At 33.5% G+C, this 24,539-nt stretch overlaps 1 pseudogene; it reads left to right on the forward strand.

Moving 5' to 3' along the window:
- The first annotated feature begins 1,914 nt into the window (after positions 1 to 1,914).
- LOC114493877 lies at positions 1,915 to 24,174 on the forward strand (annotated as a pseudogene).
- Positions 24,175 to 24,539: the final 365 nt, after the last annotated feature.

A 24,539-nucleotide genomic window follows, 5' to 3' on the forward strand; every position in this document is an offset into this window, starting at 1 on the left:
TTCTAGCCTCTAAAAACGTGAGCAAATAAATTTTTGTTGTTTAAGCCACCCTGTCTGTTATATTTGTTATAGCAGTCCTAGAAAATCAATGCAGGTGTATACTTAAGTTATTTAACTTTTGGACTTAGAATCAAATTGTTTCAATGTTTGTTGATATTGTAAAGTGCTATGTTTACTTTTTAAATTCATGAAAGCTTGCAAATATAATGTTTTTGCAGAAATAATACAAAGCATTATTGCAATTGCTTCATTATCTCCCGGGATATATAAACCATAGGAGTCAAAAAAAAGTTTAGAGCAGAGTTAGTAGCTTTTGGTTTGTTAATGTAATTAGACTTTTACTTCCTTTGTTTTGTCTAACTGTAAGTAAAAAAATTATTTCAGTACCAACTCTTCCTCTTGGTTTAAAGTATTTTAGTTTTTCTTTTTGTTTTTCCAAGTAGCAATGGTAACATTTGATACTTTGTTTAGAAAAGAAGGATTTATTGGAAAACATAATTTATCTTGTAAAAACTATTTCTTCTGTCTAATAGTACAAAAATACACTAAAAATAGAAACATATTTGTCTGTTGTTTGTTTTTTTGCTTGGTTTAATAAACATTTATCTTGCACACCATCAATAAATTTAATACCATTATAGATTCAGGTGATGTTGATGTATTAAATGAATTAGGACTTATGTGGATAGAATTAATGCTTTCTATATGGCTGCTTGTTATGAGACTTTCTCTGACATGTAATTCATAATGGTTTTTGTTGATTGATCTAATTATATACACATGGTTTTACTAGAGCTTTGTGAATCCAGAGATACCCATGTTTACTTAATGTTCTACAAGCAGAATTTAAAACTCTTTAGGCTTACCAGGATTGTTTCCGTAATCCTTAACTGAGAAAAGTAAACCTTAAGAATTTTTAAATGCCCTGCCTAAATCAAGCTTTTGGGACAAATTTTGCCATTAGATTTCTTCTTTTAAAGAAAGACTTAAAAAAAACCACTACATATTTAGTTTTTGTGTAAATGTCATAGAATTAAATAAGTGATATTATTTCTGCAAGAGTGCATACAAATGTCCTTGCATTATGGTCCTTGATTTTCAAATTTGAAGAATGAATATTGTGCAAAAAGAATACACAAAATAAAATTACATCATAGTAGGCAGTGAAAAAAGAAATATTAATGATTTAATGCAAGGCTAATAACTTTAAATTACTACATTTTATGTATGAAGATAAATATAGCCAGATTTTATTAATTTTAATAACTTAAAACTAGTTTCATTGACACTCTTGAATAGTAGATATGATTCTGTGATTTTAATTTTTTATTGGTCTCCCTAATGTGTCAAGAATATCATCCTGATGCTTGAAACATGCAGTTGTGTCTCTGATCTGTGATTTATCCTTTCTTTCCGCAGTTTTAACTATTTTTACATTTTTCTTTGTATTGCTTGAGGAATAGTTCTGACAAGTAAGATTACTCTGTTTTCTATCCACTCCAGTGTTTTGGGGTTTACAGTGTCATTTTTTAACAGAGCTTTAGCTCACTGACAGCCCAAGACAAACCTAAGCTTTGAAATGCAGTTTCACAGGTCTGTTACATTTTTGTTGACTGAATCATTTTATTTTATAACCAAAATCTTGTGGAAAATAAACCAGCAAAAACAGTAATGATGATCAACGTCTCTTCCATAAATTTTCTCTTCCCCTCACCTCTTTAGCTCCATGAAAGACTCAAGGAATGGCTGCATTGGGACTGAGCAATGGAGGTGTGGGTGGGTTGGCATCTGCTTCAAAAGGAAAAGTATAACAAATGACTGACTTCTTTAAAAAAATAAAATAGAGAGTTTTGTGGACCATAATCATTTCCTTTAAGCAGCCTAGGAAGTTTGTTTTCCCAGTGCCGACTAACTATGAATGGGGAAAAGAGTTGTCCAGTGAATTTTGAGAACTTGAAGCAGCAGTTAACTCCTAAAAAGGAAGGTAAATAGGTTTATCGGAAGTTTGATATCAATGAATGTTGATATTTGCAGTGTAACTTTAAGGAGTTATCATTTTAAATGGAAAGACATTTTGATCAACAGAATGAAAGTTTTAAAAGCCTCATGATTCAAAAAGGATGAAAACAAAAACCAAACAAACATGGCCTGAGAATACATAAATGGGATCCCGCTGTTAAAATGCCCATACCCTCATTTAAGAACGTCTCTTGTCATAAAAAACATCTTATGATGGATTCACACTTTTCTACACTGTTTACAATGCCTGGAGTCATTTATTGAGCCTTTATTGTTAGGCAGTACATTAAGCACTGTTTTAATCCTCTTAAGAAGCTCAGGAGGGTGAGAACTATATCTTTATTTTACAGATGTGAAAAGTGAGGCGTAAAGAGGTTAAGAAATTTGCTTGAGACAGCAGGAAGGAAACAGGAGTTCCTAGGTATTTTGAATTCTTATCTCTGAGAAGTCTTGCCTAATTGTGAAATAATTGTTGAAGGTTTCAACAATAAGAAACTAGAACATCTTTAATGATCAAAGCTCACACTAAACCAAACCAAGAGTGCTAAGGTATTGGTAGTTTCTTGTTCCAATGGAAAATGGAAAAGGTCTGTTTCTATGGATCTTCACATTGGCTCTATCTACTGGTTCCCTCTTAACCATTTACACAGTATTAACACATTAAAGTTAAGGTTTAAGAAGACATTGTGATATTTTCAATATAATTTTCAGTCTATATACTTTTGGTTTAAACACACTTTCCTTTTTTCACCATTCAAAACCTTTGTTATCTAAAAAGCACACTTCCTTAAATTTATTTATAATTGAGTTTTCCCCAGTGTTTTTAAATAGACCAAGCTCTCATCTTTAAATCTCTTAGTGATATTCAATTAGAAATTTAGGCAGTGATTCAGTTTTTGCCTATATGTAATATTATACCTAAAGAGATGGAGAAAAAAACTTGAAATAGCAGTTCCTTAGCTCTGCTTTAAATCTGGATTAACAGTAGTGTCTTGAAAACACTGGTTAAGTTAACAATATGAAAATGTCGTATGCAGCTGTAGTTAGTGAGTTTGCTTTCTTATGTGCATAATATGAGCTTGTAATGGAAGTAATGTCATATAGTATTTAACTCTGACATTTAGTGTTTGCCCTAGTAGATGGTCTTCCTTTTACTTAAGTGCCATTACTTTTATGTAGTCCATTTTCATTGCATTTAGTCCCATTTTAGTAATAATGCTTGCATGATTTACCAGGCAAATGCAATCTTTGCCCTGAATGGCACAGTGCAAGAAAAAAATGGAAGCTGTTAAGAGGCAGAATGGCAAAAAAGTATTATTGACCTATGCTGGCAGCCATGTGTTTCAATTATTTTCAAGAATCCATTTGTCAAATAAGTGAAGCGATGGGGGACGTCAAGTTCAAGCTGGGGTTAGTGCCTTTCTACATCTGATATGATGTATCTTCTGTAGCCATTTAATTGAATTACCCAATTTATTTTTCAAGCAACAATGCTCTACCAAGAGCCATGACATTAAACAATTAAATATGAGTTTAAAAGTCTGCATTTTGTGTAGTTCATCATTCCTCTGCAGCAGAAAGTGAGCCCATAGGTCTGAGGGTTCCTGACTTTGGTTTTAGTAGAAGCTTAGATTCTGGAGAACTCCTTACCTATCCCATGTGGAAACATTTAAGAAATAATACTTTATAATTCTATTTCTTTAGAAGAATGTAATGCAAACATTTAGAATTTAATTGAGATTACTCTAACTCTGAAAAACAGAATTCTATGAGGAAAAGCAAATTGGGCTGTGGTCACTTTACCTAATTAATGCTCAAGGAATTTGGTTAGGAATGCTTTTCTATGTGAAGTGGCTCCCTTTTGTGAAAATAGAAGAGAAATCCTAATAAAAAACACACACGAGATTTTCAAAAACTTACGAAGAAAAAGCAGTTAAGGAATATTTATGTTTTCAAATCACCAAAATATATTGGGCTATTTTCACTTACAAAGTTATGGCAACTTTTAGTGAAAAACAAGTGACCATAACTCTTCTATTTTGGGAAAGGGATGAAAGGAGAGAGATATGGGCTGGGTTCAAAGGAAATGCACACCTACTTTAGGTGGGATAACTATTGTGGAAAAACTTCATTTTTATTTATGTAATACTGGAGTATTCTATGACAAGTGTTAAAAGCGTTTCATTTCAGTTTTTCTTTTGTTGCTAACTTAGACATATAGATGTTTTTGATCTGAGGAGCATACTGAAATGCAGAGAACAGAAGCGACTTATACATTTTTTTTCAATTAACATTCAACAATTAAATTTTAATATGGTCAGGGAATTGTTCAGATCCTTTTGTATAGGGATACTGCACCTTTAATTATCTGCCCTCTGGTGCCAAGCCTTTTCTTTGAGTGCTTCCATAAAAGCTTATTGCAGCTAGTTATTGAGCAAATTAGTACTTGAGTTTTGGTGAAAAATGTCTTTATTAGTCCTAAAACCAGAGTCACTGTGCATTCCCAGAAGGCGTGATTTTGTTTGATGAATAAATCTAGTAATTATCCTGCTGTTAGGGCTGTACCGCAAATGTCATAAGCAGATAAACAGAGGGAGTAAGCCTTCCGTAAATTCTCTAATTATCTATGTTGGACTACTTATCGCCTGCAGATGATTTATGAGCATATTGATATATCCTTAAGTATGTTCATTTGAGTTCACAGATGCAAATAATTAAGGCACTAGTCATTTACAAAGGAGGCTTCAGGTCAGGGTCATTTCATTATAAAATTTCAGCCTGGCTTGTACTATAAAATAAGATATAGATATAATCTACTTGACCAGAATATTTCCTAAGAGACATTTAATTTTCTTTCCTTTTTTTCCTCTTTTTTAGGTTTTACTATTTCACCCATTATTTTTAAGACTTTTCCAACTTTCCTATTTCACCTCTTTTATTTCATTTTAAGAAATAATTGTTCCATTTTTAATATATCTAAATTGATTAGTGAAACAATCACTCAGAAATACCAGATTCTATAAAACATTTAAAATGTTGTTTTAAAATTTCTAAAACATTCTTCAAAAACAGGGATCTTTTTTTTCTTCTTTGACTTCCTTGAGGTAACTGATTTTTTAAACTGCAGACAATCCTATAAAGAATGTTTTATTCTTATACTTATTTTTTAACTGACTAAAAAATCAAATGCATAAATTATTGTATTTAATAATTAAAGCTAGCATAACTTGTACATGATAGGGAAAAGAGGTTACTCTGAAAAACTGAATGCATACATTTAATAAAAGTATTTACAGCTAGTTCTGAAACACATTCAATTACAAACAGTTTAAGAAGATGAATGATCCTAAGATGTTTATATTGGTACTTCTTGAGCGATGATGTTTGGAAAAAAATACACCAATTAAAGGAGATTATATATAGACATTTATATATATGTGTGTGTGTGTGTGTATGTAAATTAAGCAAAACAAATTCTTTTAATATCACCAGAAGTCAAGAGCTAAGTAGAATCACATGGATGTAATCATCTACTTGCTTATTTGATTTATGTATAAGGAAGAATCTGTTTCTGACCAAACTCTTATTAAGGTGAGGTTCAGCTATATAATTTTTGAAGAAGGCTACTGACAGTGTTCTCAAGAAATTTATTTCAGTTTCAGGTCAATGTATTTCTCATCTGATAAGAACATATTGGAAATTTATGAATACTTAAAAAAAATCAAGGACATTCCAGGAGTTTCAAAGTAAGAGGGATGGTGGCTCAAACCTCCACAATCAATCCAGACCACACAGAGCCCTTTATAACAGTGATTTGCCTCTTGATATTGGAGGCAAATTCTTAGCAGAATTGCTCTCAAATGCAAATAAGAATCATTATCAGAATTTGGTATATAAAGAGATCGTTCTATTTAATATATCAAGGTGGGATTTATGAATCTACCATAATAACATGATTTCTTCTCTTATGTTCACTTGCATGCTTTTTCCTTCTTCCAAAACACATTCACAGATATCTTCATATCCTCGACCCTATGTCACAGATCACATTTACTTTTGTGGGATTTAATGCCTCCGACTTGATATTCTTTCTCTTCCATCATGAACTAAAACAGCTATCATTAAAGCATATTAAAAAGAAAAAGCCAGTCAGTTTTTATTTTAGCTTTTCTATAAAGATGTTTGAATGCCAATCCACCTAGAAATTAGCTTCTGATGAATACAGAACTGCAGATCTGTATCTCACCACACAAGTAGTTTATCAACAGTATGTCCTAAAAATTAAGTCTGAGAATTAGAGCTTGCAAAAATAACCACTTTTTTAAACATTCATATACAAAATGACATTTTTACAAGTATTACATCTTTGAAACTTTCTTCTTGTCAAATAGTGCTTGCAGATTTCTTTAAGTTAGGTGAATATTCTCATAATAATTGTTTGATATTATCAGGAAAACCATATATACTTTGTGTAAATAGAATACAGACTTATCAATTAAATAAATATAAGCTAGTATTTTAAGAAGTAATGTTCTTCAAATATTATTTCAGCCCATATGAAATTATTCATCTAGGAAAATTAAAATAGTTTACACTTGTGTGAAGTTAAGTGATTTATCCAAGATCATGCAGCTAGAACTAAGTTAGCTTGTAAGTTCTCTTAACATGCCCTTTTGCCTGAGAGCATTGTGCTCAGTTTGCTCCTTCTCTTTAGTTTTCTATAAATATGCTTTGTACTCAGACTCATCATTCTCTTACCATTGATTAAATAACTCTAGAATTATGTTACATATTAAGAATTCCCACTTTCAGAGCATCTTTTTGCTTCTAATTGCTCTACAAATCTAGTAAGAAAAGACTTTTTCTCAATTTCAGAAGCTTAACTTTATTTTACATTTCAAAATACGAGCATTAAGGTCAATAATAAGGGATCAATAAAAATGTGTGGAGCAAATTTGTTGAATAAATTAAATATATACTAAAATAATTGTTTTAATATGTGCTTATTTTTCCATGGCTACTGTCTTCTATATTATCCTATTTCATCTCTCATTCCTATATTCAGGGGTATCAAACTCATTTTCACGTGGGCCACATCAGCCTTGAGGTTGCCTTCAACAGACCGAAATAGCTTTAGAACTGTATAAATGTAACTACCCCTTAACTGTTAAGGAGTTGAAATTACATTCAGCCCTTTGAAGGCAAACACAAGACTGATGTGGCCCCTGGTGCAAATGAGTTTGACACCCCTGCTATGTATGTTGCTATATGTAGAACATATACGGCACCAAGGATGTTAGGATGTGGCTCATATCTTCTAGAAGAAAGAAATAAAACTAGTATTTATCAAGTGTTTTCTTCTGAGTGAAAGTGTATTTTGTGTTTTGTTATATATTTATATGCAAAATATGTACTTTAGATATATAGCCTGTCTATGTTATACAACATATATAGATATGTATATGTACATTTATGTGTGTGTCTGGGTCTAAATTACTACACAGCTATTGATTTCAAATATGTGTTTCTTCACTGGAATTATTAATTTCTGAACAAGCATTTTTATTTTTGAAAAGTTAAAAAACTAAACAAGCAGTGAACAATTACGGTGTGCATAAAATTGTACTGAAACTATGATGTCTCAGTAAAAGCTCAGGCATCCTGGTTGCCTAAAGTTATATCATGAGAATTTTTACTTGGAAGATTGGCTGTGCAGGACCTTTCCTCTACTATTTGGATGGCAGCCACCAAGCTGCTCATCGCTGGAAGACAGAGAAGTATCCTGAAGATGCCTAGGAGCTCTAAGGCAATTCTTTTCATAGTTCTGAATTTGACTTGGTGGTATTGGGGTATGAACGTTTTCATCTCTGGAAAAATCCTTTGAGAAATAATTTAATTTTCACTTTTCTCTTTTAAGAAGTTCCCCCAAATTCCTATTTTTTTAAGTTTTCTTGGGGATCCTGTTAAAATAAATAAAATGAAAAGGAGGAAATAATATAAAAATAATAAAGTGTCACCGAAATGGCTTGCATTATAAAGTAGGTTGTAAATGATTATTTTAACCACCCCCCAACACAGATATTGGAATGCCCTTTCATTTAATGTTGGTGTCTGAAATTGGAAATGTATAGGGAAATAGGTAAATGGCAGTCTTTCTATGTGAACATTCAGTCACTGTCTACAGTTATTTATGTAAGTAATAAATTTACTTTCAAATTGATCTCACTGAAGAAAAAAATGTGATGTTAGAATTTAAGTAGCAGCATACCACATAACTATTGTTCATACATAATATGCAATCAGATCCTGTTGGATCTGTGATAGGACTATTAACTGATATACAAGGGTAAAAGCACAAAGGCAGAGATCTAATTCCCTTGCTCCCTGCCCAAGTGAACATTTTTCAAAAAAGCTAACTAGTTAGAATCATTGATTTTTCTTCTTTGCTATTCTATGATTCCAGCAAGGTTTGAGCTTATTCCTATTTGCATGACTTCACTAAATCTCAGTTTATCACAGACGAAATATGCCTGGTAAGGAAGGAAAGGAAAGTTCAGGAATGCTATAAAATAATTTGCAGTTTTTATAGCAATCTTGTTTGTCTGACAAAATTGTCACAGTACTTTCATGTTAGACATACCTAACATTTCTCTAATTCTGTTGTCTACTTCCCTGCCATTGAAGACTTTCTTTTGCATCTTCTTTTCAATGAGAACTTTATATAATCTCATTGTCAAGTTATACATGTGTGTATGTTATTTGTTTTAGGATCATTGTCTCTAAATTTGTATTTGATAATCTACAAAAACAAAAGCAAAACCCAGTGCAGCTCATCATAACATCATGACACTGGGAACTGTGCTTTCACTTATTGAAAAATTATGTAATGTGACTGTCTTTTCATACTAACATTCTGACTGGTTCACAAAACTTAATCTTACAACTATTGCTATACATTCTTCATACTTTTTTTCCCATTTGTTTTATTTGCTTTTCCTTTTCCTCCAAGAATACCAAACTTGAGAGGAATCAAAATTTGTTTGTTATTACCAACTTATTACACACATTGCCTGCTGCACATGTATTCCCAAGTTTTTAGACTGTTTATTTTTATTTTATATAAAGATGTTACTAGTATTTGCAGCCTAATACAAAAATTCCCTCATAATTTATTTTAAAGATTTAAATAAAGGTATAATTGCATTTAGATCCAACTTTCTATTACTAGCAGAATAGAAATTTTTCTGTATGTTATTTGGAAAATATAAGGACTACCTGTATTATTCCCATCATCCCATACTGACTACAACTTCATCAACAAACGCTTTTTTAAATTAAAACTTCCTGCTGGTATCTAATTAAATTATAATCAATCAGTAATCTGTTAGTAAAATTAATTTATTCATTTTTTCCCTGACAGCTAGAAATCAGAGTACTGAGGAAATATAACACTTATTAAAGAAAAGGGAGTCTTTACTTTCTAGGTGTGTACATAAAGACCACTTCACTTTATTGGACTTCAGTCAGGAGGAGGATAACATGCAGAGTCTATATTCTTTTTTTTTTTAAGATTTTATTTATTTATTTATTTTTAGAGAGGGAATGGGGGAGAGAGAGAGAGAGAGAGAGAAATATCAATGTATCAGTGTGCAGTTGCTCGGGGTCATGGCCTGCAACCCAGGCATGTACCCTGACTGGGAATTGAACCTGCGACACTTTGGTTCGCAGCCCGCACTCAATCCACTGAGCTACGCCAGCCAGGGAGAGTCTATATTCTTAATAAAAAGGAAAAATTCTGAAATAAGTCTAGAAATGAGAATTCATGATATGTAAAATAAACACACAAACAACAATGGAAGAAACTTCACCTATTTTTATTTCATTGAATTTTTTTTTACTTGCCTGAGATAACTATTCAAGGAGTTGCAAAGTGTATATTCTTGTTCATTTTCATGGTATTCATTATCTAATATGGATCAGGAAAAATAAATGCAGATATCACAAAACTCCACAGATCTACACAGGAATCCAGACTAATACACATCTTAACATGTGCTTAATCATTGGTGTAAGAACAGACTTTTTCTTACATAGGTATCTTTCTTTCCTTCTGTCTCAGAAAGGTGTTCCACACTGGTTTCCCCGTGTTCCTCTGACTTCAGAATTTTTAAAAATATGTTTAATCTTTCCTGTGTCTTTAGGCCTTTATCTAAGTCTCCAAACAGATCCTTTAACACACTTTATAAACCGCAATTTCTTGGCCTTACCGTCTTATCAAAAGACCACTACTCAAAATCATCATTCACCATCAATGAAAATTGATTAGGAAAATTTTATATATTGTTTGATCTTCCTTCCCACAATGAAATGACATTTCAGCACTCTACTAGCAGGATTATGCATTTCCTTCTGAAAATGCTCTCGTGAAATAGTGCATATCTTCAAATTGGCAGTCATTGACAGATCTTATCTTCCCTAACTTCTCTGCAGCTGTGGCCTCCTCCCATTACTTCTTGGCTTTCTCACTCTCTTTGGCTTGTGGTAATTGGCTTCTCTTTCCATTCCTCTGACCAACCTTTCTCAGTCTACTTTTTGTGGTTCCTTCCCTCACATCCATCATTTAAATACTGATAATTTCTGGAGTTCATCTGTGCTTCTCTCCTTGTTGTGCATGATCCCCCTGCAGGATTTCATCTGTTGTCAGTATATTGTCTACCTTCTATTTGCTAGTGTTGCCAGATTCTATTTCTCTTGTATCATCTACTCTCTTGGAAACATTACCTACATTTCCATCAGAACAGTTGCCCACCCTGCATTTGAAAATAAAATTTATGTTACCTAACAAAATTTAATCCTCACCCTGTTTTCTTGGTTTCTAAACTAGAAACATTGGGACCATTCTGAGCTAATCTTTCTCCTTTACTCTCTATGTTTAACCAGTTGCCAAATCCCATTGCTTCTACTGTAGAAATATCACCTGTAACTGATTTTTCTCATTCATGTAGATGCCCTAAACCTCAATATGCCATTTTTGAGATACTCAGTTTGCCATTTTTGCTAATCTGGGCTATTTCAATAGATTTCTCACTTCTTGACAGCAAAATTGTCTTTTCTATTCTCCTTTGTATTGCAACTAGAGCATTTTTCCAAAGAAACAATATAATCATTTTACTACACTGATTAAAAATCTCTTCTGGGCTCCTATTGCCTAAACAGAAACTCCTAATCCAGGACACTGAATAGCTTTTGGGTGCCCATACAACCCCATGAGAATAAATGACAAATTGTGGATGTATACAAGGTCTGTACAGAAAACTCCAACCATTGTTGATTTAATGGGAACCATTTGTATGACATAGATGTAACCTCACCCAAGGAGAGGGGACTGGAATGGACATGCATGAACAATGATGACTTCATTGTACTAGTCAGTGGGGGCAGTAGATGCCTTTGAGTGAGCATGTGTACTGTGTGGCTGTCACATTCAAAATGACAGAGAATAGAGCAACAAATCTGCATCAGATTTTGCATTAAGCTTGAACATTCCTCCATGGAAACTATTCAGATGATTCAGAAGGCCACAACTATGGACAACTGGTGATTGGCAGCTTCATTACGACAATGCACCCACTCATGCATCATGTCTTCTGCAGAGTTTTTTGGTGAAACATCAAATCACCCAGGTGACTCAGTTCCACTACAGGCCAGGTTTGGCACCCTGTGACTTCAGCCTTTTCCCAAAACTAAAATCACCTTTGATGGGGAAGAGATTTTAGACCATCAGTGAGATTCAGGAAAATATAATGGGTCAGCTGATGGAGATTGGGAGAACTGTGTGAGGTCCCAAGGTGCCTACTTTGAAGGGAACTGAGGTGTCATTGTCCTATGTACAATGTTTTTTGTATGTTGTAACTTCTTCAATAAATGTCTCTGTTTCTCATATTACATGACTGGATAACTTCTGGACACACTGTGTGTGTGATTGTGTGTTTGTGTATGTATATATATGTATGTGTGTATATGTGTGTGTGTGTGTGTGTGTATGTGTATATATACACATCCACAAATGTACACACACACATATGCATTTCTGGAAGAGGGTCATCAGATACCAAGTAAATAAATTAAAGTACCACCAACCAACAATGTAAAACAAGCTTTTATGACCCATACACACAATTGTAAATTGGCCATGCCTTTATTCCTCAGCTAGTCTTCCTCATTCCCATTAAATGAATCATCCTCCCAGGCAAAGCAAGTTTTCACTATTTTTTAAATAGTCTTGATTTTTCAAATGCTTTTGTGCCTTACTTATTGTCTTACAAAACTCAGAATAACAGTCCCTGTCACTATATTTCTATAAATTGTTAGGATTAGTAAGACCATTCTCAAAATAATATCTAGGAGTATTTGTTACTAGATTCTCCCTGTTTTTACAGTATTTTTACAGTATTTTTTTGTCTAGTTTTGAAAAGTTGTGCTTTGCTAAGTTCATGTATGATGCCATTTATTCCTGCATGACTCTATGATGATTCCCATTGACCTTATTTTTTTTTTCCCTGAGGAATGACTATCTTGATTCTTAAAAGATTTTTATTCCTTTGCTTGGTAGATTGCCTGAGTAAACATTGCTCAGTATGTTAGTTGTTGCATATTGATTCTTAAATATTTTTTTTAGTCCTTTGCTTCTTAAATGTTAATTCTTAAATATTTTTAAAATTTGGATTCTTCAATATCTTGATTCTTCAATATTTTTTCATTCTTTGCTTAGTAGATCATCTGATCAATAAAGGTTGCTCCATATGCTAGTTGAATAAACTAATAAATATAAAAAAATTTGAAGGTTATTTCTTAACCAAGACCATATTTCTGACATTAATTCTGGCAAGAGGGTAATAAAGCAAAGCATAGGAAATTTTAGCAGGAAAGGGTGCTTTAAAGAAGGAAATTTTTGAGTTTAAAAATATGAGGCCCAGCTTGATTCAGAGTGTATTACTTCTGACAGAAAAAAATGATAATCATCAGTGAACTATTGGAAGAAGATAACTTTTTACTGGTTGGATTCTGTTTTTCTCAACTTTTGTTCCACAAATATATTTTAGTAAAGGTATTATATACTAAATATAAAGAAAATATTTTTTTCATCTTATTCATAAGTGGTTTGAAAGCCAATAATACAAAGAATAAGAAGTGTATAGCCTGTGGTAAAGCTATGGAAATATTGAGAATGACACTGTGCCTAGACATTTACAGGAAAAAAATAATTTGATTCTGCTGGTGGTTGAACGTGAGAAGTGATAAAAAAGACAAACTAAAAATACCAGTGTGGAAGTCAGCCATGCTACCTATGGTAGTAAGAATGATGGAGAGTGTGTTTTCTGTGTGGTTGGAGGAGGGGGTGTAGGGACCAACATAATGAAATCTGTGATTTCACCTTGTGAAAAACTCAACATAATATATTGGATAATATTAGATAAAGTTTAAAAATTTAGAATAACTTTCTTTTAAAAGCAGTATAAAATAAGCTACAAAGTTGATGTTTGGACATCAATAAATCCAGGAGTAAATAATAAAAAGGATAATGTATAGTTATCCCATATGCATCATTTATTAAGCCTTTATTGTGTATTAGGAATGGTACTAAACATTTTCTTCTTCATTGCATAACAACCCAATGTGCTAGGTACTGTTATTATCCCAATATTGCATAAAAAAGGAATCTGAGGCTTCATAGGCTAAGGAACTTGACCCAAATCACATAGCTAGAAAGAGGCAGAGCAGGGACTTGATTATGGAAACCTTTATCCCAAAATCCATGTTTTCAATTAGTAGCATTGTATGCTTCCCTCTTGGGCTATTGAATTAACATTTTGACTGTTTTTTTTCTTTTTATTATTTTAATATTTTAATAATGCATTTTATGTTGACATAGCTTTATTAAAGATTATATCCAATCCTTCAGAAAGACAGTACAAAGCTATTTGTTATCTTGCATTACTAAGAGTTTTCTCTTACTAAGTTATGTTTTCATTTGAGTAGTTTAATCTTATAATAAGATAACATTATAATCTTATCTTCTAATAAGGACTGTATATTCTATCTTAACTAATATTGGACTTTTTAAAAGCCCCTTTAATGGGTATTCTCAAAACTGTCTCTCTTCAGCTCAATATTTATAATTTTATAAATATTAGCTTTTTTAACATTTTGATATGTGCAAGCAATCTGTATATTTGAGTTCATTTTTATCCCAAATTTACTTTAGGACTAATTTTGTCATGTGTGTATATGTGTGTAGGGTGAGTGTGTGTGTTTGGAGTTAATAAGCTTAGATACTAGGGGGGAAAACAGTGAAAAGATTATACCACAGATAATTAATAAAAATCAATTAGTTTGTTAATGAGTACTCTGTCAGTACCCAAGGTGGCAGAAAGCAGCTGGGGGAAACGAATCAGGATCCCTGAATAGAACATTTAGAATGCTTGAGTCCTGCTAAGAATTCAAGAGGAAATAACTATAAGAAGCACTACTTGGGTTAAAACTGGCTAAATTTCCTCTTGAGATTGCAGTTCCTCTAGCTAATAAATCTAGTAAAAATGTGATTCACCTTTAGTGTATGCCATAAAGCATTTTCTGAGGCTTTAAGTACATTGCTCACTGCCCTGTATTAAAAACAAACCCACAGTTGTAAATGTCAATGACTAAGAATATTAGAGTCCTTGCATCTTTCTTATGTTTGTAGAAAAGCTGGAAGTGCCCATTACCTCTTCTATGACTTTTTACATTGTATTTATATAAATGGCAAAAGTCAAACATGAGCTGACAGGGAAATATAAAATCTGTCTTCCAATGGTCCTTGGACAAAAAACCCAGAAAATTCCTGTGATGGCAATTGACCTTCATAGAAAGTTTTTAAGAACAACCTAGTCTGCACATTGTTAATTATATTTGTGTTAAGATTATTCTCTCCAGCATAAGTTATTATGGATCATTTATGGGAGTAACACAGAAGCGATGATTTACATGGAAACAAATTAATTTCATTTGATATATCTTCTCTAAGGATTAAGGAAGAAAAATAAATATATTGTAGTGGACTCATAGCTTTCATGTAAATTTGTATAGTTTTATTTTAAATAAACACAAGTTTCCAGCAATTGGTATGAGCCTAAATATGACTGCTAATGGATCTCCTTTTTGGATTAAAGACAAAATAAAACAGATGTTTTTAATATTGGTTACTCTTTATAATGAGAGTTAAAAATTTTTGTTTCAAATTCTCTGAAGTGGATTTATAGTATAAAATGAAATGTATGAAATTTCAATAGAGAACTTTTACCTAATAATTCCCTCTGATTATGAGTCAGAGTCCTAGGGGTAAAAGATCATTGATTCGACTTATTCAACTAGTTAGCTTTTGTAGATAACATGTTCCCCTAATTGCCTACACAATTTCTGGGCAGTGAAATGAAGAGAGATACCTCACACATCAGTAGGAGAGAAAATCGACTGAATATAGACAAAGAAATGACTTTAAGTAACTTTAGACTATTTTTAATCAATAAATAAGTTAATGCTTTCTCCCTCAAATATATGTTGCTACGGTTTCCTTTATAATATGCACAACTGCGTGATCAAAACCCACAATTGTGCAATGAGCAAAAAAAGCAGTGTCTGCACTCATTTAAGTAAATCAAATTATGATTTCCTTTATAACACTCTCTTAATATTAAGGTATTTCTTCTTTTTCCTTTAGTACATTTTTAATTTCCTAGGAGGCAACAGTAATAGTCTCACTTCTATGACCTTACATTTCTTTTAATGCTTGGGATTTTTCAAATGTTCTAGCTTCTGGCTACATATGAAATACAATTAAGCTTTATTTTAAAATATGTTAAAATGAACAAATCTCATATTCATTTTAGGAACAGAGAGATATTCTCAGACAAATGAGAAATTTTTCTGTGAATAGGTGAATTTTTAGAGAACATATGTTGTTAGATTTACCATTTTCCATTAACCTTTGCTATTCCATCAAGAAATTGGATAACATTTCTCACACTCACTAACTAGTTGTTTGATTTTTCTCATCAAGTAAACAGAAGCCATTCTGGAGACCTTTTCTTAGTTCCTAGAAGCCATGTGAATTCAAAGGGACAGAATGGCCTGAACTGTGGGGTGGTGGGTCACCACCTAACCTCATTCACAGATGCATGGCCCTCTGAGTGGCAGTCACCTCACACTTACCACAGCATTAAATGTTCATACAGAAACTTAAAATGTTAGCTACTGGAATTCATTTCACTTTTGTCTTTAGTCATTACAGATGTTTGCATGGGAAGTATCTGATTTTACACTTCCTCTTTAAAGATCAAACAATGGGGCCTTAAATTATTAGTATTGCCAGACTTGCAGTTGAACCACTGGGCTTTGACATTAGAATGTTGAGGTTGAAATGCCTGCTGTATCCCTGAATACTTGGACAAACTAATCTCTTTGTCTTGGCAAGTTTATCTGAAAATAAGGGTAATAATGGCTGTCTTATAGGGCTGTTGTCAAGATTAACACAAGTTGGTTTTTTTTGAGAATTTATAATAAAGCATAGTACATAGTAAGTGCTACATAAGTGTTTTCAAAAGAAATCATTTAATCATGCTAATGCAATCACAACATATAAAGCCTTCCATGGAGAGACTGCCAACCAGTGGAGCTGCTGGAGGTAAACATTTATCTCTTCATTCCATATTAGCAGTTGTAATGTTAATTCAACAAGTTGTGGAACCCTTAGCATTTGCCAGAATTACTGTTTGCCACTGAAGATGATTTATTAAAAAATGACAGTCTCTACCTTCATAGTCACATTCTGGTTGAAGAGATTGAAACATACATGTACGTAAATAATTAAAATACAGTGTGATAGGTGCTATGGAATAGTGTTGGAAAAGCTATAAATTTCCACTTGAAGGAAGGCCTCAAAAAATTTTTTTAGTGGTGCTTGAAGTATCAGAAATATTTCCAGTGAAGAAAGAGGAAAAGATACCTTTATTAGAGCAAACAGGATGGGTGAGCCAAATCTTTTTCATCTCTGCTGTCAGACTTCCTAATTTAGGCACCGGGTTAGAGGAGCAGCCCAGTGTGGGACATCCCCACTTTCACACACAAAAAAAGGAAGAGCAAGAGGGTGAGCCAAATCATGCACTCACATTTCTGCTTCAGTTCAGATGTGGCGTGTGTCACATCTCCACATTCTCTTAACCAAAGGAAGTCACAAGGCTGAGCTCCAAATCAATGAGGTAGTGATCAGTATACTCCATATTTCTCTCTCAAGAATATTAGTGGGCATATGAAAATGAGTAGGGGTTATAATCTCCTTCTGGAAAGAAAGAGAATGAATAATTATGAACCATAATATAAACTATTACGGGCATTTACAGAATTGTAGTAAATTTGGTGTGTTGGAGTGTAGATTATAAACTGTTTAGTAAACAGAAAGATATAAAACAAGATGCCACACTGTGAAACATTCCATGTATTTTGCTAACACACTTTAACTTACGCATGATCAGAAATGCATTTTTGAAATTACAACCCTGTCTAAAGCATGGGGGAAGGCCTGGACAAGGAGAAAATGGAGGAATAGATTAGTTAAGGGCTGAGATGTAGTGGTAGTGGCAAGGAATGTACAAAATAAATTCAGAGTGACTAAAAAGAATAGAATTGATAGAATCAGAGCAGTGTGGAAAGTAGAGTATGAATTTGAAAAGAAAAAACTAGAATTATGAAGGTTCCAGCTAGGGTGGCTAAGTAATGGCATTGAATGAGCTGGGGCATATAAAAACTCAGTTATTAGCAGAGAAGAGGAGTGGATTATTCTGTCAAGGTCACGGTGTAGAAAAGATGAAGGGAGGATTCAGAGAATAAGCCCTCTGAGCTGACCTCACAGAAAAGTGAGTGACTTAATTGGAGTATACCTGGCAGAAGGGAACAATGTGTTGCAATGCATGTGGGCATTAAAAAGCATGCCATGTTCAGAAATTTCAAGATAGTTATGTCCACAAAAATGATAGTTATAATCAAAGGAAAAAATAATGAAATAGTCAAATATTCTTGAATCATAGCGTTCTGGTCCATTTTCGTTCGTAATTTTTCATCTTGGAATATAACAGCATATGCCAACTGAGCATGGCATAAATGCAACAAAAAACAAGGGATAAAAAGTTTGTTAAGCTCAATAATGTTAAAGGCCAAGTAAAATCAAGTTAGACGTATGAGCTTTGAAAATGACAAAAAGAGTCAGAAGAAAATATTATATAAATTTAAAACATTTATTTCATTAATTTTTATTGTTGTTCAAACACAGTTGTCTTCATTTTCACCCCACCATCCCCCCACCCACTCATCCCCACCTCCTACCCTCAAACCTACCCCCTTTGGCTTCATCCATGTGTCCTTTGTATATGTTCCTTGATGACCCTTCTGCTGTTTTTGTCCCATTATCCCTCTCCCCTCTTTTCTCTGGTTATTGTCAGTTTGTTCTTTATTTCAATGTCTCTGGTTATATTTTGCTTGCTTGTTTATTTTGTTGATTAGATTCCACTTGTAGGTGAGATCATATGATTTTTGTCTTTCAAGTGGATCAAAAACAATGGTACTTTACACAATGGAATACTACACAGCAGAAAGAAAGGAGCTGCTTCGTTTTACTACAGCATGGATGGAACTGGAGAGCATTATGCTAAGTGAAATAAGCCAGGTGGTAAAGCATTTATTTCTAATTTTTGAACATAAATCTCTTTGGTTATTAACCTCAGTTTTAAGTTTTTTAAGAATTTGCATTTTATTTTAGAAATATAGAAAGAACCCATGGACAAAGACAAAGAGGGATAGGATTGAGGGTATGAGGTGAGGGTGGGTGGGTGGGGGAAAGTGGTGGTGGGGGGAAATGGAGACTACTGTACTTGAACAACAATAAAAACTAAAAATATGGTCACATAGAAATTGGCATCAGTAATTACTGCTGGGTCTCTATGATAAATCAGCCTTCATGATTAAGTGGATCTTTTATGTTCAATTTAGTTGATATAATCAGAGTCAACATTAATACTGTAAATGTCACATTATTGTTATATAATGCGGATATAAAGAACAGAATAAAATTTTATAAATGAAAGACTGTTATAATATATAGATTTTAAAAGGAGGCTGGCTGGCTAGTTTGGTTGGAAATGAGCAGGTATTCAAAGTCCTAATGAGTTTAAAACAATCTCAAGTCAGATTCTCAACATTTCTAAAAATTCAATTTGAAAAGTTACTCAATTATTAAAATCTGGAGGTCTGACTCAAGTTTGTGATCATAAACACTAAATTATAAATCATGGTATTCATTTACCATTGACAAAATACTATTTATTTACATATGATGCTCTTTTTTTTAAGCCATCATTTAGAATCAAAGGATGTATAAAGATCTTCCCAGCCAAGAAAAAGTTAATGGTATTCACCACCACCAAACTGATATTACATGAATTGTTAAAGGGTCTTCTTTAAGAAGAAGGAAAAAAACAGATAAAAATATGAACAGTGAAGTGACAATAAATAAATATTATCAACAATTGAATCTAAAAAAAAAAAACAATAAACAAACAAGCAAAACCAAAACTCAAATGAAGTCATAGATAGAGAACATTTTGATGGTTGCCAGATGGGAGCAGGTTTTGGGGGATGGGTGAAAGATGTGAATGGATTAAGAAGTACAAATTGGGTGTACAGAATAGTCATGGGAATGTAAAGTACAACCTAGGGAATATAATCGATAATATTGTAATAACTATATATGGTATCAGATGGGTACAAGTTTCATCGGGATGATCACTTAGTGAGTTATATGATGTCTAATCATTGGGGTATACACCTGAAACTAATATAATGTATGTCAATTGTAACCCAAAAAATAAAAATTATTTAAAAAACATGGTAGAAAATTCACATGAGAGAATACTATGTGCTTTGTATTCAAGCAAAAAAAAAAAAGACTGAATTGCTAACAAACTAGGTGAATTGGATAAGATACCGTTCTGTAGTCTGAACTTTAGACTCTAAAGATAACTTTATCCATATGTACAATATTGACTGAATTCTTCAGACACATTCCAAATACAGCAACTCACTTCCATGGGTGGGACCAGAAATCTAACAACTTGTCTTAGATGATCCTTATCATGAGGTACGTTTTAGAAACATTGGCATGATAAATCTGCACATGCTTCTTAATTCTCCTTTTCAAATATGGTCCATGCAGATTTCTGACTTCTGTTACCAGGATATTAAGGTAAAAATTTATGTGGATTATAGCTCTTTCCTAAGAACACTTCTTGGATGCTAAGATTCATTTGAGAAATAAATATATCTTCTAATTTATGGAAACTTGGTTCTGTAGTACCATGCTTACACACCATGTACTGATGGGTTATTGTTCAGACAACTGGTCTCTTTTATTTTGTGTGGCTAACCTCTTTAACTTCAAAGGTAAATTTTGTAGGACCTGTGCCTAAATACAGGCTATATTTTATAATAGTTGACAAATAGTAAACTACACATCCACAATAGCCTATCCAAAACCCTTGCCAATTGATATATTTTAAAATTCAGAATGATTCAAAGTTTACAAAGGAAAAATGGAACATATCCTATTTATTACATTATACACTGAGTGTGGTAGGAGGTATGCTTTATAATCAGTGGAGAAAAGTGTTTCTGAAATCATGTGTGTATCCTCCTGTTGTTGGAGCAGGTCAAGTTCTTACCCAAGTAAGCCTGCTGTGTCAAACTTGAGAATCTTGAGATCTTTTCTTGTTGCAACAGCAAGAAAACATTGTTGTTTGACTTTTGAATAACAGGTCACAGATTGTAGACCTATGGATAGTGATATTGTAATGACAGGGAGAAGAGAAGTGAAATGAATGAATGCCTTTAAGTTATAAAAGCTTCTTTTGTTTATTCGTTAATTAAATATCTAAGTGCCTTGTGCCAGATGCTGTGATTCCACATGACGAGTAGGGTCATAGTCTTCTTCTTAATATTGACATGATTTGAATTATATTAACTTGGACATTTCCCTGTTAGTATTTGGAAAAATATGTTTCTCATCTGGAATGTCCATTTTGTGATATGTCTTTCCAAATTTGATCAGAGTTAATGAGCTGAGACTTTTCCTGGAGAATTTTACCTTAGTTTCAAAGAGACCAGTGAAGCCCAAGGGCCCGTTCTCCTGTGCCAATAGCAAGAACAGTAGCAGGTTTTGCTGAAATTGATTATGAATGTCTCCAGCTACTGGCAAAGCTGAAGTACAACCTGTCGATAGCCATGTGAGAATAGAACAGAAATTAAAATGAAAGCAGGACATGGCAGAGGTAAAGTGAAGGATTTTGCTATTAGGCTAGTGCTTTGATCATAAAGATTCGAATGTATCTATAGCCCTACATCTATAAGAATGTATTAAAAGGTTAATGAAGTTTTGTACCTATTTTGGACTTAAAACTACATTGTCAGGTCAGCAAATATGAAGAATTTTTATCCTGTAGACTGACCTAGGAAATTTCTCCAGGGGGAAAAAATGAGATGCCTTTATGATTTATTTCAGAACATCCAGTATCTTAAAACTGTTCTACAAGATTCTGAAGCTGTTTCAAAGGAACTATGTAGAGCTAATCCTGTTTAAAAAGAAATTGGGGAGGCTCAAGAAAATCCCTTAAGTGAGAAATCAGAACCATATAGTACTATGATTGATATACAATTTATGGACCTTTGAATCAGATATGCACTGTTTTAATAATTTCAGGGAGACTACTGCTTCACAGCAGTCTGTAGCATAGGCTCCCATCATAAGGCTGTGCATATAATAGTGATACTGCCATGGGTTAAATGAGCAGAGCTTGAAGTGTTATTTTTTTAAAAAATTGAAAGGTTGTGGCAGTAATAAAAAGGTTGAATGATAATGCCTCTAATTGAACAGTTAGGCCTCTTTCCTATTAAGTCACTCTTTCATCTGTCTTTTTAATTATTTCATTATCATTTTGTACTGCAGTTCACAATGAAATGACCATTTGTGTTTAAGTGAAAGCTAATTATTAGGACTGAATTATTGTGCAGTTTATTGATCCCTATGGTGGATTAAGGGCTTTAAGTTCGTCTAGACAAAATAGTTAGCAAAATGACAAAAGGAAACATATAAGACCCTTGGGAAGAATCCCTACGCTCCATAAGCAATTAATGCCTGCCAGGTAATGGAATTTAAGTTTATACTAAATCCAGCAGAGCTTTGACATTTCAACTGCCTTATAAACACATTAGTCTAATGAATGAAGACTTATGAATTGTGTTTAGAAACAAGTAGGAATAGTAAGCTCAGGATATTTTTAGCCTTCAATTGATTGAATGAAAAATAGATCATTTTTTTCTCTGAATCTGATGAAAAATGGAATGTGTTCTTCTTTAAGTTTATCTCTGTTTATTCTGTTCTCTCTTGATGGATGCGTATTAACAATTTCCATTTCCCAGAGAACACTAATCTCCCTTATGGATGTGAAAAGTATGCAGTGATAAACCAAGGAAGAAAAAGAAAAAAATGTATATATACAAGCATATCCCAGAGATACTATGGGTTTCGTTCCACACCACCTCAGTAAAGTGAGAATCGAAATAAAGTGAATCATAATCTTTTTTGCTGGTGGAAGGCCTTGCTTTCAATTTGTGAAAAACATAACATCTGTGAAGTGCAATAAAATGAAGCACAATAAAAGGAGGTATGAATATACAGGGTAGGAAAATATAGGTTTACAGTTGTTCATATGGAAAATAATAATGAACAAATAATAATACAAGGATAAACTCTGTGTACTCACAACTGTAAACTTACTTTTTCCTCAGCCTGTGTGTAGATACAGGGTCCAGCACAAATAACGTTCCTCTTTTATTACAAAATCTTTTATTACAAAATAATAAGCATGTAATTCTGTAACATAATATCACACTCAAGCACACCATGTGACATTTTAGGTGAAATGTTCAAATTAAAGCTATAAATTATTATGACCATATTATTACCCTACCAACCACACTCAAGCAGGTGTTAGTTCTGCTAGACCCTGTATATATAATAATCATGTTATATGTTATTTATAGTATATAGTATATAATGTATAGTGGTATATAATATTTGGTATATACACATACACTTCTCTGAGTAAGAAGCCAGACACCTCGATTCAGTGTTGGGCAATTTTTAAGGCAATCTGTCAGTGATAAGCTCCACTGTTGTTATTCATAAGAACATATTCTTGGGGTGTATACCCTGAATCTTCCTGTTCAGAGCCAACTGTGAGCTGAGGGGGACCTGAGTCTAGTACTAGAATGGGAAACAGTGCTTCCATGCTCTAGTGGAAACCATGCAGAAAACTGGTGTCTTATCAGCTTAAGGACCATGAGCTGAATGCCCTTCAGATTTATAGAAGCTGATGAGCAATCTAAGGACCGTCGACTTACCTAGCAACAATAGCCTACCACCTATGATTGTAGGGAAGTTCACTCTGCTGAAGAGCCCCTCCTTGAACAACAAACTATCTTTCCTAATGAGTTATACAATCTGAAAACACTAGAGACACTAAGCCTAAACAACAATCACTTGAGAAGGCTCCAATCTACCTTTGGGCAACTGTCTGCCCTCAAAACCCTGAGCCTGTCTGGGAACCAGCTGTGAGCACTACCACCCCAACTTCACAGCCTATAGCACCTGGATGTGGTAGATCTCTCCAAGAACCATATTCAAGGCACACTTGACATACTGGGGAAGCTGCAGGTTATGGAACTCAACCTCAACCAGAATCGGATATCTCAGATCTCAGTAAAGATATCTTGCTCCCTTTGCCTTAAAGTTCTTCACATGGAAGAGAACTGCCTTGAGCTCAGCATATTTCCACAGAGCATCCTCAGTGATTCCCCAATCTGTCTGTTTGCTGTGAAAGGCAATCTTTTTCAAATAAAGAAACTTTAAAAATGAAAAGGCTATGATAGGTACATGGTGAGGTTCATAGCCATCAAGAAGAAGTTTGCCTGACATTCTCCATGAGCATGGGAATCCTTATAGGACATTTGGAATCTGTTGCAACGTGACTGAATCAATCTTTTGTCAAGGATATCTGTAGTAAGGAGCCGGTACTCCAGGAGATTATAATTAATTTGATCTCTTTTCCTTCCCACAGTTTATCGTAAATAAACTAAAAGGAATCAACAGACAAAAAGAGTTCTCCACTTTAAGTCATGGATAGGGCAGTGGACAATATTGATCTTCAAAATCATCATTAGTTTGGCTTTAAGAAACCAGTAGCTAGTTTCTATTTATATAGTGAGGGGAATGCTGCCTGGTAATAGAATAGCTCCATACCACAGCTTAAAATTTCATGTTTAGTTTCAATGTGTGAGCTTTCATAAAATCAGCTGCCATCCCACCTCTGTTGACATTTCAC

The sequence above is a fragment of the Phyllostomus discolor genome, chromosome 3 (assembly GCF_004126475.2).
Source record: "Phyllostomus discolor isolate MPI-MPIP mPhyDis1 chromosome 3, mPhyDis1.pri.v3, whole genome shotgun sequence".
Lineage (NCBI taxonomy): Eukaryota > Metazoa > Chordata > Mammalia > Chiroptera > Phyllostomidae > Phyllostomus > Phyllostomus discolor.